At 38.0% G+C, this 15898-nt stretch overlaps 1 protein-coding gene across 7 annotated transcripts in view; it reads left to right on the forward strand.

The window, feature by feature from the left end:
• LOC101171151 (CUGBP Elav-like family member 6) overlaps positions 1-8601 on the forward strand; it is a 150607-nt gene extending 142006 nt beyond the window's left edge. For all 7 annotated transcript variants that reach the window (XR_911651.3, XM_011493244.3, XM_011493249.3 and 4 more), the window contains one exon: positions 1610-8601. The gene's annotated coding sequence lies outside the window, so the exon portion shown is untranslated. The remainder of the gene's footprint in view (positions 1-1609) is intronic.
• Positions 8602-15898: the final 7297 nt, after the last annotated feature.

Here is a 15898-nt window from a genome sequence, read left to right on the forward strand (position 1 = left end):
GTGTGCCCTTGTGATGTTATACTTTTCTCTTGTGCGGTACATGTGTATGGGTGTATTTTTTATCTCTGTATTTCACATTTACATCCACAATACTCCTCTTCCACTGAACTACTGATTTCTGTTTCAGTAAAGGTTAAGAAAAAAAAAAAATAAAGCTTTATTGATATCACATTGGGAAAGTTCCCTTTATAACTAGAGTCACAGAAAATCACACGATTCAGAAGATACTTCTGTCCCACAAAACAGATTTTTCTTTTCCTATTAAAAAAAAGTGTGGGTTGAAGAAATTTGCTAAACCATCTATGATTTTCATTCAAAACAAACTGTTAAGCTCAGCAATGGCCACATTCATTATATGCCTTTCCAGTCAATTAAATCTGTAATAGTGAATGTAGGGTATAGATTCCGATCCAAATGGTAAAATAGTATTATTGTATTTATCTCAGGATATAATTTAAACTAGATTCTATGATTTTGCTTATTGCCTAGTAGGAAGTAGTATTCTTTGATTCTTTTAACAGTTCTTACAGGGATCAATCTTATTGTTCTGAGAATGTATTTAAGTTGCATGAGAAATGGCTGCAGTGTGGGGGAGCCTTATCATGAACTAAAAGATCTTGATCTTAGAGTTGCAGGGTAAAACTGTTGTGATCTTCTTTCTAAAAAGCAGTTGACTTTAGAAAAAATAAAATAAAATGACTTCCAGCCCCTATGTGTTTCATTTGTAGTTATGTTTAAGAAAATAGCTGCAGGACAAGGCGGATCTGTAATTGGCACTGTTGGAGCCGTATGTTACTAAAGGCTTTGTTGGCTTTGTTACATGGAAGAAATCTGAAATTTCAATTTCAATTTCCCAGTCAGGAAAACAGATCTATTATGAAAAAGTAACAAGCTCATTTACAGAAATGGAAAGGTAGAACAAAGTGTGGCTCGGCTCGCCTTCACATCACAATGTCAAAGCCTTTCATGTTCACTCCCAGAGACTGATTTGCAGTGATTTCATAGCCTTTCTTCACCCACAGCATAGCTTGCAACACATTAGGACTGATAGACTGTAAACAGGATCTTTTTTTATAGTATCCAGAGCTCAATGGCACAGATGCATTTAGCAGCAGTCCAGGAAATCAAATGTACCCAGCGGTTGAGTTTTCATGGGTTCCTAATTGGAAGCTGTAACTTAAAATTGTCCTTTTTTCACCTTTGCTGTTATTCTCATTGTAGCATGTTTCCTTTCTCGAACAACTTTTTTCATTCTTGTTGTTTGCTTGTAATGAAATTGAAAAAAAAGCAACAAGCAGGGAAATGTAGTCAGTTTAAATTAGGCCTTCCTTGGATTAGTTCTGTCACAGTGTAGATGTCTGTTTCATATGGTTTAAACACAAATCTCCCACCCCACCCTTAGCCCACTTATTTCTAGCTGTGATTGACACTTGTTTTTTTTGTTCTCCTCCCCGTCTGTTTCTCATGCTGTTGGCTGTGCCTGTCAGTCTGTGTGATAACTAGCAGCCAGCAACCCCGAACATGTTTGCCACAGCCTCACTGAAACCACTCACCTTATTCTCCTGTGGTCCTCTGTTTCTCTCTCCTCCTCTTCCTTTCTGTCTCACAGGATGAAGGGCCACAACACCTTATTTCCACAAGTGCAGTAAAAGTACAAAGACTTCTTGTTCTGCTACATATCATGAAGGAAGGGTGGTCCCTTGATCCTCCTGGAAAGCCGCAGAAAGATTGGGTGACTGAAAGATGGATCCCAGAGTTGATTTATTTTTCTTTTTTTTTTTAAATACTACGTTTTTTTTTTTCTTTCTTTGCAAAAGCCTCTTTTTTCCTGGTTTGCTTTGGCGTATGTGGAAGAAGATTTTTTGCAGAGACCAACTTTTTGCTGCTGTTTTTTAGACATAATGGGGAAAAGAAACCTTTATAGACTCATTATGCTCAAAGCATGCATACTGACAACCAATATAGATAAACAACCAGAAAATAAACCAAACATAGACAGTTAAACAAAACACTGGACTAGAAAAAAAAAAAAAGAACTTTGTACATGTATAAATACGTGCAAATGCCAACACAAGAACTTAATCAAGGTCATGCGTGTGCACACACTAATACACACCAACACACACACCAGCCTGCTGCCATTTTGGTTTTTGTGCCTACACAGGTGTTGTGCTCTGTGACAGGGCAAGCTCTGGATCAAAGAAGAAAACAAGACGAAGAAGAGACAAGTGGAGAATCCAGGATAATTTACATGCATCATTCCTTAGGAAATAGGGACCAAAGGACTAAACGCTTTTTAAAAGATTATAAATATATAAATATATAAATATATATTTAAAACTCATACCTTGTAGCTGCAAGTATTACAATTTACTTATAGGGGAAAAAAATCATTAAATCAATATCCAGTGGCCTATTGTAAGTATAAGTTACAGAAAATGGAAATATTGTATTAAAAAAAATGAAGTGGAATTGTAGTGTAGGGGCTGATCTTTTGCTCTGGATGCTGATTTAGCAGCAAGTTGTAGAATAGTGTAGTAGTTAAGAAAAAAAAAAAGTAGATTTGCTAACTTTTGCTGTCGTTTAAAAAAAAATACTTGAAGTCGTTAAGAAAAAGGGGTGGAATGAAGAGGTGAAGGAAGACGCTCAATATCTCTTTGTGTGGAGCAACTCTCTTTCTCTTGGATGTAAAGGTATCAGCCACTGGATATCTCACTCATAATGATGTACAAGTTACCACACTCTGAGAGCTACAAAGAGACTGTTCTGAAAGACAAAAAAAGGAGAGATGAAAAAAAAGACTGAAGTTACAGATGTCTGTGCTGGACGAAGTACAGATGTTTAAGGCTTCTCGCTAGCCTTTGTGTTCATGCGACAATCCACTGTAAAGACCAAGAAAATGGACATTGCTGTCTTTTCCCTTCTTTTTTTTTATTTAATCGTATTTTCTTTTTTTTATTGAAACCACAACTTGTTAAAAGGATTTGTTTAAGAGAGATGGACAACTGTGAAGCAGTGCTACAGCGAGGTGACAGTCACTGAAAGTCCCAACAGAATGAACCCAATTTAATGACGACTTTTGTGTGGTGTTCCTTCAAAAGGAAAAAAAAATGTGTCAATCAAGGAGGATGTGCTGGTGACATGCCAAGAGTCCTTCAGTCTTCTGGTGATGCTGCAAAAGTCTGAAATGATAAAGTGTTTATCTTGTCTCTTGGCAGTTAAGAGTAAACCTTTTTTTTTTCTTAAATAAAGTCAAATTACCCACATTGCTGGGAAAGAGGAGCTCATTTAGCTCTGCCAAATATAATTTATTCAGACTCCACTGTAAACAACTTCATTGACCTGCTTTCTTCATGTACATAAAGTTTACAGCGGGAAAAAAAAAAGCCTACAACAGGCAAAACCAAAATTAATTTCACCTCCCACACAGCTCTCCTGTAGCTTCTCGGACAAAAAAATCCATAGCTTGATTCCGTTTGCCTTTATTTTGACTGTTTTGGAGCAGGCTCCTCTCGGAAACTAGATCAATATGTTTGGAGTGGGCCTAGAGGGAGGAGCAAAGCTGTTTCAGTCACCATGAGCACTTCGCAGTGTTCTCAGCAGAACACGGGCTCACATCCGTACACCAGTCCTCTGAGCACCAGCAGCTGCCATTAAGAGGCAGGCCAAGGAGGGAAGAAAGGAAGTCAACAGCTTGTCACATGGAGATCATTCTAGGTTGCTGCTGAGTTGTTGCAGAGTACTTTAAAATAAGAAGCTGGAATCAGGCCTATGGTGACAATAATTATAGATTTGTGCTGTATGCTTTCAAAAATAACATTTAACGGTGAGACTGTGGGATTATCTTAGCCAACCACTCATTCCAATTCCTATTTACGACTATATTGTTTCATCACCTTTTTGCTTCAAATTCAGCCACATACTAGATGAGTTTCAAATCAAAGATGGACTGATCAAATATGCCAGCATATTATGGATATTAATACACTGCCTTTGTCATTTAAAAAAAAAAGCTGGAGGTCGTGATATCTGTCCATTATATCAGCATGCCTATTACCTCCTATCATCTTGCAGCCATGCCTTTGCAAACCACAGCTCAACTGTTCACATCTCCCCCCATGGAGCAGCATTTTAAAGCTTGGCCTAATGCCTGAGCTTGCTACCCTTCAATTATCTCCTGCACCATATAAGACATGCTATCTCACCTTTCCCTCTAATCATACTGTAATCATCAGCCTCTATACATTAGCAGCAACCAAGTGAAAAATCACTGGGATAATCACTTGGACCAAATGACGGCAGAGATGGTCCCCTGTATGCACATGGATAACAGAAGGAAGATTAGGGAGAATTATGTTTGTGCCTACTCCCTGGCAAGAATGCTGACAGCTGACCTGGCACAGATAATACAGCTAAATTTACCCGAAAATACACTGGAGGAGTGGAACAAAAGCTTCTGTATAATAACAAGGTGTTAATATTGCACAGCAGAATGACATTACCAGGAGATAAAAGAGGACGAAGAGCATAAAAAGTATTTTGCTTTCATTTCACTACAAAGGTTGCAGCAGTAGTTGGTCAAAAGTGGGTCGAAAACAGCAGTTTTGCTGAAAAAGGCTCAATCCTGTCTAAGCACCTGGTGTGAAGCTTGTGTCCTTGTGATTCTTTTTTCATCACCAAAACTGTATCTCAGCAGTACACTACAGAGGTCAATCCAATTTTACAACACTATTTTCTTAAACCTCTTTGCTTGCGTTCTTTCTGCACAACTATAAAGCAGTTTCTCTTCATCAGATATAAAATATGAAAGCACAGCCTTCTAAATTCAAAGTGAGATTTTTTTATTCCTGTTAATTCAGAGTCCTTGTTTTTCTGTTGGCTAAACTCATAAATGCAGAAAGTTGTGTATCTTTGATCAATTCAAACCTACAGCATCCAAATTCATTATGTCTGTGATGCTGCAGTTATAAATGTGCAAATTAATGTTTTATAAGCAATCAAGTGTCCTGTTCTTGTCTTGGTGAGCTCTAAAATACACCCCGTAACAAGATAACTGAAAGCATGCTCAACTGAACATCTCGGCGTTATATCACATTTTGTACTTGTTCCCACTGCTAATAGCAGGTTCGGTCCCCAGTGAGCCAAAAACCCAGCTTAGCTTAGTATCCTGCTGCCTGGCTTGGCTAATAGTGCAGTGCTCATGTACCATATCTGCTATGCCAGGACTAATTTAGGCAATGTGAAATTAGCACTTCAACACTTTTAACATGGGCATTTTTACTGCCTTAACACCCTGGGGAGGAGGTTGCTAAAGAGACGGGCAAAATAAGCCTCACTGTAATATGATGCAACTGCTGAAATGAAAAGACAAAGTGATTTTTAAGGCTTCTCATTACCCACTTATTTTATGGGTTTCTGCATGCCTTTCCATTAGTTCAGGTCCACTTTGGTTTTTAGTCCCCATGGTTTTACCTCTGAGTCCCAAACATTAACCAGCCAACAGATCTGTTGCCAAATGTTTGTTTATTTGTCCACAGCATTTTGAATACAAAACTGTTGTAACATTTTTTGTGAAGAATATGTAAATATCTTATAATTGTGGGGGAAAAAAACATCTTCAGCACACTGGGCCAAATAATAGTCTGTTGCTGAGCTAAGCAGCTTTGACTGTGGTGAACTAAAAAGTACATTTGAGTTTAAACTGTTCATTTTGTTTCTGTGCAAAAATGACAAAATCTGCCTTCAGAGTAGTCATGTTAAAACCACCTCAGACAGTGGGAGCTTGTATGCATATTACACCCATTTTAAGCTGGCAATGCACTGCTCACAAGGATCATCATCCATAGCCGCACATATCCTTTGGGGCTCACGGCCAATTGCAGGACAGAGAAGAGGACTGCTAGAGCATGGATTTCAAACCCCCTGGGTGCATAACATTCACCCTGAAATAGGAGTGATTGTCAAGGAAAGGAAGTGAAATGTAATTGACTGAAAGCAGAGCGATAATTAAAGGAACCTGTTGGACAGGAGGGACGAAATTAATGTCTCTCACTTAATAGCTGCTTTGTGAGAGAACTTTTTCGTCATCTCATTTTGGTGCAGAAAAGATTTTGCGGTGGAAATGGGATTTTTGCGTTCGAGAGGGTGAGTGGCTGATAATAGTGGAAATGGGCACTGGGTGGTGGGGGTGCTGTGTGCTAAACTGAAACTCCACAAAATCACTCCCAATACTCAGGGCATCAGGCATTATGATGTCATGATTAGTGGAGAGGTTCAGAGCCTTGCCTTACCCCAGATCATGTAAAAGATCGAGCACACAAAGAGATGCAAAGCAGGTGTGTAGAAGGGCAAGTGCTGAGCAAACGGAGGTGCTGACAAATCATCTAAAATCACGCTTATACTAGGAACCATTACATAAAAATTATGGCATCCAGCCAACAGGGCACAGTTAAGAATTGTGGGACCATGTTTAAAAAAAAACACTGATAAGATTAGTGGAGACTTTTTTTAAACGTATTTCTCAATGTAAATAGTCTTTAATATGTAAAAAAAAACGGCAAGGTTGTACAGCTCCTGTGTTGGAAAGTTCAGCTCTGTGGGACAATGATGTCACTGTAAATGTATCCACAGCAGTGCAGGGATTTAGGAGAGTTTTCAGTCTTTTTAAGCCCCTTAGGTTTGGGCTGTGAACAAGCATCCTACAACCCCTAAGCGCTGGAGAACAACTTAGAGTATCTTACTTAATGTCAGACCTAACCCATGGCCCCAAAGGGATCTGTTAATTAAGAATCTGTGTCCCTGAACACGTCATGAGTTTTCTGCAGAAGATCGCCCGTGTGGTACCTGGATTACCCCAGTTTGGCTTGATAAACAGATTTGACGACAACAGCTCTGCTCGACACTGTGGAAAACCTACCAAAAAGAAGAGAACAAATTCTTGAATTGCCTTGAAAGTATTAACTAAAAGCTAAAAAAGAAGTCCAGGTCTGAAGTTGTTTGGCATGTACATAAACCGTTCTGAGGAAAATGTTGAAACTATGTACGTGCTTTCAGAGAAAGGGGACAAATGAGAGATCAAAATATGGATCCCAGCAGAACCCCTGCTTGCTTGACTCAATCTCCACCGCTCTCCTGACAACGCAGCTGCATTATATCTGTACATACAAAATAGCTTATTTTTCAATTCTGTTCACCATTATTTAAAACCGTAAAATAGATCATGTCCAAACGTTTAAAATAAAAAATAAATAAAATCATAGTTAATATATTTCAGGAAAAGTACAAAAAATATTAAATAATTTATCGAAAACAGATAAGAGGATTTTATTTCTTGTAAAGTGATACACTGATGTTTAAAAACTGTTTTTTTTTTCTTTCTTTGTCACTGGCTGAGGCTGGGGTAGAACCATTATCACAATGTTTATTCTGACAGGCTTTTAATCAGTTCCTATTTTCTTGGGCACAATTCCTGTGTGAAATCCCCTGTGAATTGCAAAGTGTAAAAAGATTTTGCTCCCTGAAAGCAGTCACATCAATACAAGAATTAGTAAAGTGCGCTGTAAAAGGAGAATTATGGAACTGGTCTATGGATTGAGAAAAAAAAAATCTTTTGCACAGCTGACTTCATATGAGTCAGCATTTCTTAACATAAAAATACACATTTGAGGCTTTTTGAGCTAAAAGAAAAGTAGTTGAGTGAAATAATATGACTAAAAATTAGATTTAAACAAAGAAAAAAAAATAACCTTGATATTACACTGGTATTGGGACCTGTCTATGTGATGATAGCTTATTGTTGTTTGCCGTGGTTAAATTGGTGTCTTTTTTTTTTGCAATCACTCACATATCCAAGTCTCATATGTTCTGTTATTGCCTATAGGACATCTCTACCACAGTTTCTTACCTGATGTGACTCCATACACTGAAGACACTGTGCCAGCAGTAGATCACATCACTCTTTAGTCAAGTGGGTTTGTTAAAGCATTGAGGGAATTCTGCCTTAAAACAGCCTGTTTTCTCTGACGGCACTACCTGTGACGAGTGGTAAGTCGCTGCATCTTGGGGATGTCAAACATTTTTTTTTAAGTCGGTTTTGACTCAAAGCCCATCCTGACACAAACATGGAAGTGGTCACTCGCCTCTATTTTCTTTGGTTACAAGGACCAAAATGTAAACACACTCAGCTAACTGAGCAGTTTGCTTCAATCAAGTGTTCAATGAGAGCCTTTAAACTGTTCACAATTAGTCATAGGTATTTTTGCACCACGGATCTTTGTGTCATGAACCTTGAATTCCCAGCTACTCTGTTTAGTTTCAATTCTGTTTGTACATTCATAATCATTCCTGATATATTTCAGGATTTGTAATCATAATAAAATCAATACCCATGTCTTTGTATTATTTTACTTTCAACGGTTCCTGTTTTTTTTTGTTTTGTTTTATCTTTCTGTTTTAAACAGAGATGTAATTTCAATTAGCGTTGGCTCGGGTCCGTTTCCCCTAAATCGGGATGATATCTCTCATAGTGCTCCTGAACTCTGTAGTTCTCTAGTTCATTATATTCTACTTAGACTAAAATAAAGCACACTCCTGTAGAAAACGGAGCCTGATGTGTCTTTTTTTTATTTTGTCATGTAGCCACATGAAAGAAGTCCTAAGGAATGGATACAAAATCTTGATGATAGAGATGAAGTAGTCAGAGTCCTAATGTCATGGGGATTGTGGTGTGAATGCATTCAGGACATGTCATTATATTAATGGAGCTAAGAGTGCTGACCAAAACCGAATACCAAATTAGATAAGACAGTAGAAAACAGTTTAAAAGGGTGAATAATGCATAATAAATTGAAGGGAGATTGGAAGAGGGAGGGGAATAAATTATGAATTGATTAAAGGGAAATGGATATTCAGCTCTTGTCATGTGGAGGTGTTACATTATAAACAATATCAGTTGCAAAGCATGCAGCTGGTCATTATCTGTAAATAGTCAGCAGGAGGCCAAGTAATTATTCAAAAGTTTACCTCATGTTGAGTTATTGAATAAAACTTTATTATAAGGAAGGTCAGCACTATTTTGTAGCCTAGAGTCTTGTCTGTCTTCATTTATCATTTGATAAGCATTAGAGGCTTCAAAGCCGGCTATTGAAGCAGTATGAGATATCACAACTGACTTAAAACCCATTGAAAGGGTGTGGAACTAAAGCAAATGTGCTTCTTCAGAAATAGCCCCAGAAAACAGCTACAAGTGTCTACTGCAGTATTAGGGGAATAAAAACGAGGCACTGTGACACTAATTGTTTCCAAAAATAGAGTCAGACACTGAAAGAAACATCAGGGACCAAGCTACCCCCAGACACCTAACATAATTTCTTGTTTATTGCCCTATGTGCTGGCTCTGCACAGCAAGCAGTGACGTGGAAACAGATTTATGGTTGCTAAGTTTACAGGTGATAAAAAGACCAGTGATGGTCAGTTGAGTCAGTAATACTCGGCCATTCACATGCGGACTTCCATATGGAGTCTCAGGGGATCCTTTCTTATTGTGCAGCAGACACTCTATGATTCCACATGACAAACTGGATTGTTCCTCAAGTGAGTCCTGCTGAATTATTTTGGTCCTTTCGATTGCATCTGGTACCCCTGAGATTTTCCCCTACTGTTGCCTTTGAGCCATAAGCCTCGACAGCCACCGTTGTCGATACTCAATCAGATCTGTAACCCCTAAAGCTGATGAAATGTGCTAACAGGGGTTTGTTTGTTTGTCTCCGGGAGGGGGGGGCAAAAGAAAGAAAATGGAACAACAAGACTCTTTTGACAGTTCAATCTTTTCCAATGTTTTGGAGTAAGGGATAATCAAGAAGTATGGATTAGATAGGTGAAAGTTATTACATTTTGCTGGCTTTATCCATGTTTGAGCTGCAGAAAAAAAGAGGTCAAATTGCTTAAAACATGGTTTTAGCTATTTCCAGGTTTATCCCAAAGTCTTATTCTGATCTTCACAGAGTTGCAGTGCACACATGCACACTTCTCTCAGCCTCATTTCATTCTAAGTAGTTTTTCCATTATTTCACTACATCTTTACCCTGTATTTACCCTTGAGTATAGTTTATTTTTTTATTTTTTTAACTGACAAGTTGGAGTTGTGTTATAGAGCTCAGGTAAATAGCTAGAAACAGAAATTAACTAGGGACCAGTCTCAAAACCAGCTTGTGACCCTTTATAACTGTATTTCTGATTTTACCATCACGTTAAATCATTTATAATCATGAGCTGGTCTAGAAGTGGGATGTTTTGTTAAAAAAATAAAATTACTGTTTTAAATTTGGTTAGTAAATGATCAATGTAGTTTCTTTGTTTTAGTTTTTTGGTAAATTAAGTATTTTTCCTAAATTGATTTTTTAACTCAACTAACATTTTAATACATTTGTAAAAAAAATAGTTTTGATGCATTTTCTATGGTTTTGTAATTGAAAATTTGACATTTTTGACAAAAATTTTCACATCTAGTTTCCCTTTTTTATTATTCAATGTCTCTTCTGAAACTGAATTTTGCAGGTCATGGTAAATATTTTATTTTGAATATCTCAAACACATCAAACACAAAAACTTTGCATATACAATAAGTTAGTCATCTGAATAAAAATGCTATATTTAATGTTTGATAATGTAGGAATGCATGCATTTCAAGCCTCGGTGAACGAACAAAAAATGTCCTCTTTAAAAAAAAATTAAAAGTAAAAAACCACTTGTACCACATAGACAAATGAATATGTTTTAACACCCTATGGACATTCTTTCATTTTCTCTTCGCAGCTTTTAATAAAAATGATGAAGAGCATATTTGTGCATCTGAATAGATTCTGGAAGGGTAAAACCTAGGGTGTTGAGTGTTTTTTCCACCCTTCTTAACATGCAGATTCTTGAATAACAAAAGCCTATAAACCAAATGAAAGTGTGAAGGCTACCTGGGTAACCAAAGCTGCACAATCCCTTTGATCCTATTACGTATTACAAAAGCTTAATCGATATCTAATCAAGGGGAATACAGCATGCCGTGTCTTACAGCACTCTTTGTTGTCAGAGGTGAGGTTGCTATGGTTACCAGACAGGTGTGGAGAGCTCAGGCTGCAGCCGTATTGATGGAAATTAAGAAGCATTGATGAGACTTGAAGATGCGGGGATTGAAAAGGGAGATAATTAAAGTGATGGAAGCAGCAGGGGATGCGGGGGAGGAAACAAAAGAGATTTAAGCTGGAGATGTGGAAGACAGGTGGAACTTGGACATGCTGCCGTCTGCCTGCACCATTTACCACCAGAACAGCGGGAGGGAAATCTGCTTAGATTTTACCATCCCAGCCACATGAGCCACACTTGAAGTTATTTTTCAAAGATATTTTTTCCATCTACAACAACTGGATTAACATAACGATTAACATGCTTCATTTACAAAGCAACGCCAACTGTGTCAAATTTGATTCCAATTTAGAAGACTTAATTGAAGAAATCTTATTATTAAAGCGATCTTTCTACAAAAAAACAATCTAAAATTATAGTTTATTCAAAGAAAAAAGATTTAAATGAAACATAATCATTGCATTATGTTTTCATCTTAAGTTTAAGGCAAAAAAATTAAACTTTTTGTTTTTTTAGATACCACATATATGCAGCAGATTAGTACACATCTACATGTGTGTAAAAACCCCAAATTGAGGCAACTAACAAGGATTTGGCTTGTGCATGCTCTCTACTATTTCTGTGCCCTGGCAATTTTAATCAAGCTGGGATTTGTGTTAAGATTATTTATGAAATTTAATCAGCAAAATTATTTTCACTAAGAACTGACTATTTGCTATCTGACAACTGGACTAACATGATTAGGAACTGCCTTGAGGTGCAATACACAGAGGAAATTTGAAAAAGTCCTTTGGCAATGACATAACATTCATACAAACACTGGACTTTGGAAGATTTACACTAATTAAATGTTTTTGTGTTTTTTATTTACCAAGCAAGATATTTTCCAAATAAAGGTACCAATCATGGAGTATGAATACTTTATCTAACAAACATCGAGGGTTTTAGGAAAATTAAAAACACATTTATTCAAAGTGCTGTAACAATTTATGTTTTCATATAGAAAATAAACATATTACATTATGCCTGAAATAAAAAAAAATTGTCATTCCTTATTAAAACTAGAAACATTTTGACCAACTACTGGCAGGGGGGGGGGGGGGGGGGGGGGGGCATCCCACTATTTGAGAAGCACTGACATTAGTATAAGTTATTATTAAGGCATATTTTTCTATTCTTCACTGTTCAAAAGTAATGATACAGTGGGGATAGGTATGAGCCCATTCTCTCTGATTTAAAAAAAATGGCATAGTTGTAAAATATAAGAACTATAGAAAGTATTTAAGAAAGGCAACAGAAGATCTGAGTCATCATAGTTAACCTGGGTAAAGTAAAAATGATGTCACGGTGTTGCACAGACTGCGCTCCAGAGGAAAACTTGTCAAGTGGCGTGTCTGCTTGGTGTGTTGCTTAACCCTTAGTTCAAACTGAGCGGCAGGAGTCCAGCAAGTTCTGTTCATTTTGACCCTCAGCTCTGCCCAGTCCTACGGTGAGCCGTCTGTCATCACCTGGTTAACACTTGAGATGATAGGTCATTAAAGTTTCCCTTCAATCAATGAGTCCAATCGAGTAATCAAGGCCAAGATTGAATGAACCCAAAGCAGCGTGGTGCCCGGTGGGAGCAAAAAGCCTTTAATCAGTATTGGACAGAGTTTTGCTTTCATCTGCAGCTATATACAGAATTACTCTGCTTCGGTTAGTAACACACAACTGAAAACACTGGTGATTCTTTTTTCCTCACTTTGGAAGAAAATTATTGAAATGATGCACTTGCTTTCAACAGATTTTGACAGCCTTAGCATCACAAAACCCTGGCATCTTAAAAGTAAAGTAAGAGCCTCTTGTAATGAGTATCGGTACTTATTATGCCCCCATCCGTGGTAACTAACCCAAACATCCATTCCTTCTTAAGAAAATGTTTTTTTAAGATTCTCATTAGCTTGCTTTTAGTTCAGATATAAATACAGCAAAAATATTTGACTCATCACGTGCATTTTAAGTCTGTCTCTTTATGCCGAAAAACTAAAATATTTTACATAATAACTTTTATTAAATTATGGCATGCACTTTATTTATTATACCAGAGTAAAGACATTGCTTAAAAATGGGCTTAATTCCACACATATACATTCAAATAGACAGTGTATCCCTGTGTCCTCCCTGTTGTAACTTAAAGACCCAATCTGTTGAAAATCGTGTTATTGGCGTTTTTAACATGGTTTTGTAGCCTTTTTCTCATGATGGAGGACTTAAGGAATTTAGGTTTAAAATTGTGTTTCTGGGTTTGTCTTTATTCAAATTGTGATGAATCAGGAGAAGACAAAAAAATGCCAATGCCAAAAAGCTTGTAATAAAATCTACAATCAGCAGTCCACAAACTCCCTGCTCCGCACCATTCTGATGCAGACAAATGTACATCTTTGTTTTCCTCGTATGAATTGGCATCTGGCTCAAAACTGTACTGCTGGATAGCTCCAATACTACTCTCCATTTTTGTTTCTAAGGCTTGTGAGTGTCTGTAACCTAGCGGGAGGGAGATGATGGCATATAAGTGCAGGCTTATTCCGTGCCAACGGTCCCGCCCACATCTAGGCAAATATCTAATGAGCTCCTGCTGCTCTGCACAAACTATGTCCTAGATACGACAGTTTATTATTATTTTTTGTCTAAAAAGTGCATAATATTATTTAAAAGACAACTGGGAACAGTTTTACAATCGATCAAAAAACGATTGGGGCTGGACTTTAGGTTTATTCATCCTTATTAATCTGTCTTCTTTGGATTTACATGTTTGTTGAAACCAAATCTTTTTGGCCTACATCACCCCTACAGGTGGAAGTTGGCATTGCAGATCTCTAGTGAGCCAGTGCTCTACATCAGTGTTTTTCAACCTTTTTTGAGCCACGGCACACTTTAACCTTGACAAAAATCCCGCGGCACACCAGCATCCAAAAAAAAAAAAAAAAACAGAAATTCATGGTCTGTATTGATCGACAGCCCCCCCCCCCCCCCCCCCCCCCCCGCCCGCCCGCAATCTCACGTGTATTTTTGTGATAATTGTGGCCGGAAAAGCAGGAAGTTGCGGCTGTTTTTTCTAAGAGATGAAATGAAAGTTAAATTAGAAAAATTTAGAAACTGTTTGTTTGTTGGGGTTTCAAGGCGTTTCGCAAGGACAACTCATTGTGCGCTGGGACACTGGCTCTTTAAGCCAATGCATCATGGGAGATGTAGTGTGAAAAGTGCCGAAAACTTGCAGAAAGACTGGCGTCTCTGAGATTTATTGTATTGTCCACTTGTTTCACGGTCTGACACCGGACTCTGTGGAAAGCTACACCGCTAAAGAAGAGCTTTAGCCGGTATTTTTGTTAGAACTGAGCGACTTTATCAGCAGAATTAAGAACAAGGAAGTGAAGACTTTAAGCACTTCTGATTGGTCAGACTGATGACATGTGATTAAGCCTTCAAGAATGATTGGTGGAGACAGTTAAAGGGACGGGACTTTTCCGCAAACTGTCATAGCTGCAGGTAAATCGCGGTAACGTAATCCTTATCAAAATGTCTTTAATAGAATTAAATAAACACAAAGAAAAAGTAATTTTAAGATCTTTCATATTCCTAACTACTCAGTGTTTTATCAGGGCCTGTTTGGATGAACAAAGAGCTGATATCCTGGAGATGGGAAATGTTTTTAGATCAGTGAATGATTAATGAGGGCAATTTCTCCACGGCACACTTGACCATCTCCCACGGCACACTAGTGTGCCGCGGCACACTGGTTGAAAAACACTGCTCTACATTATGAAAAAGCTGGGCCGCAGGGGTATATTTCTATTGCACTCATTATATTTTTCTGTACTCAAGGCTTTTTTTTATTTATTCATTGGGTTTTTCATTCATGTCTGAGCTGAGGATGCTTGTCTGGTGTGTTTGAACTGAATAAAGGAGGAAGCTTCTCTGGGGTGGCCAGTAGGGTTGCCAGCAAATTTCCACCCAGCAATTTCCCTCTCCTCCTCCTCTCATTGGAGGTGCCATCATTTATAAATCAGCCAAATGACCAGACATTGATAGTTACTGTTGCCAAACTTATATACAATCTTGCACACATGTCTGAAACTGCACATACTGTGCGCTTGTGTCCAAGTACTTGAGTGAGTAGCCAATTCTGCTGACAGCTGAGCAGAGCTGAAGTGAAAGCACAAGGCCCAGTGATAGAGAGAACAGAGAGATCAAGCATTATTATCAAAAACAAGTGTGGTGCTCCCACTGCGGCCTCACAGCTTCTTCCAGTCAAGCTGTTCGTTTGTTCGTTTATTTGTTGTGTCTGTGTGGACGGTCCATCTTCTCTTGAATCAATGTTGCTTTCAGTATTTTAATACTTGAGGGGGAAAAGAGACAAGCTGAGGACAAAATGGTGAGATAATAACACAGATACGGCAGCCACCTATTTCTCATTCTTGCGAGACATTTTAGACACTATTCACCACTATCCAGGTAGACGGTCCTTCATTTGTGACCCACAGCCTCATCCATCTTTATGCGAAGCAAATTAATCAAGTCTGGGTCACATTTTATGAGTGTATTCTGTTCTTACATCATCTGAAAAGACGTAAAAAGTATCCAGAGATATACTTCACATTCTAAATCAACATCAGTTTAGTCCCATAGGAACAGTCATGCAGAATGCCAGCAAGGTTTATAAAAAGACATATCACTGCAGGGAAGTTTGCCTAATTCTGTTGTGAGAGTATCTTTCATAAAGAGACAT

This window comes from Oryzias latipes, chromosome 3 (assembly GCF_002234675.1).
Source record: "Oryzias latipes chromosome 3, ASM223467v1".
Classification (NCBI taxonomy): Eukaryota; Metazoa; Chordata; class Actinopteri; order Beloniformes; family Adrianichthyidae; genus Oryzias; species Oryzias latipes.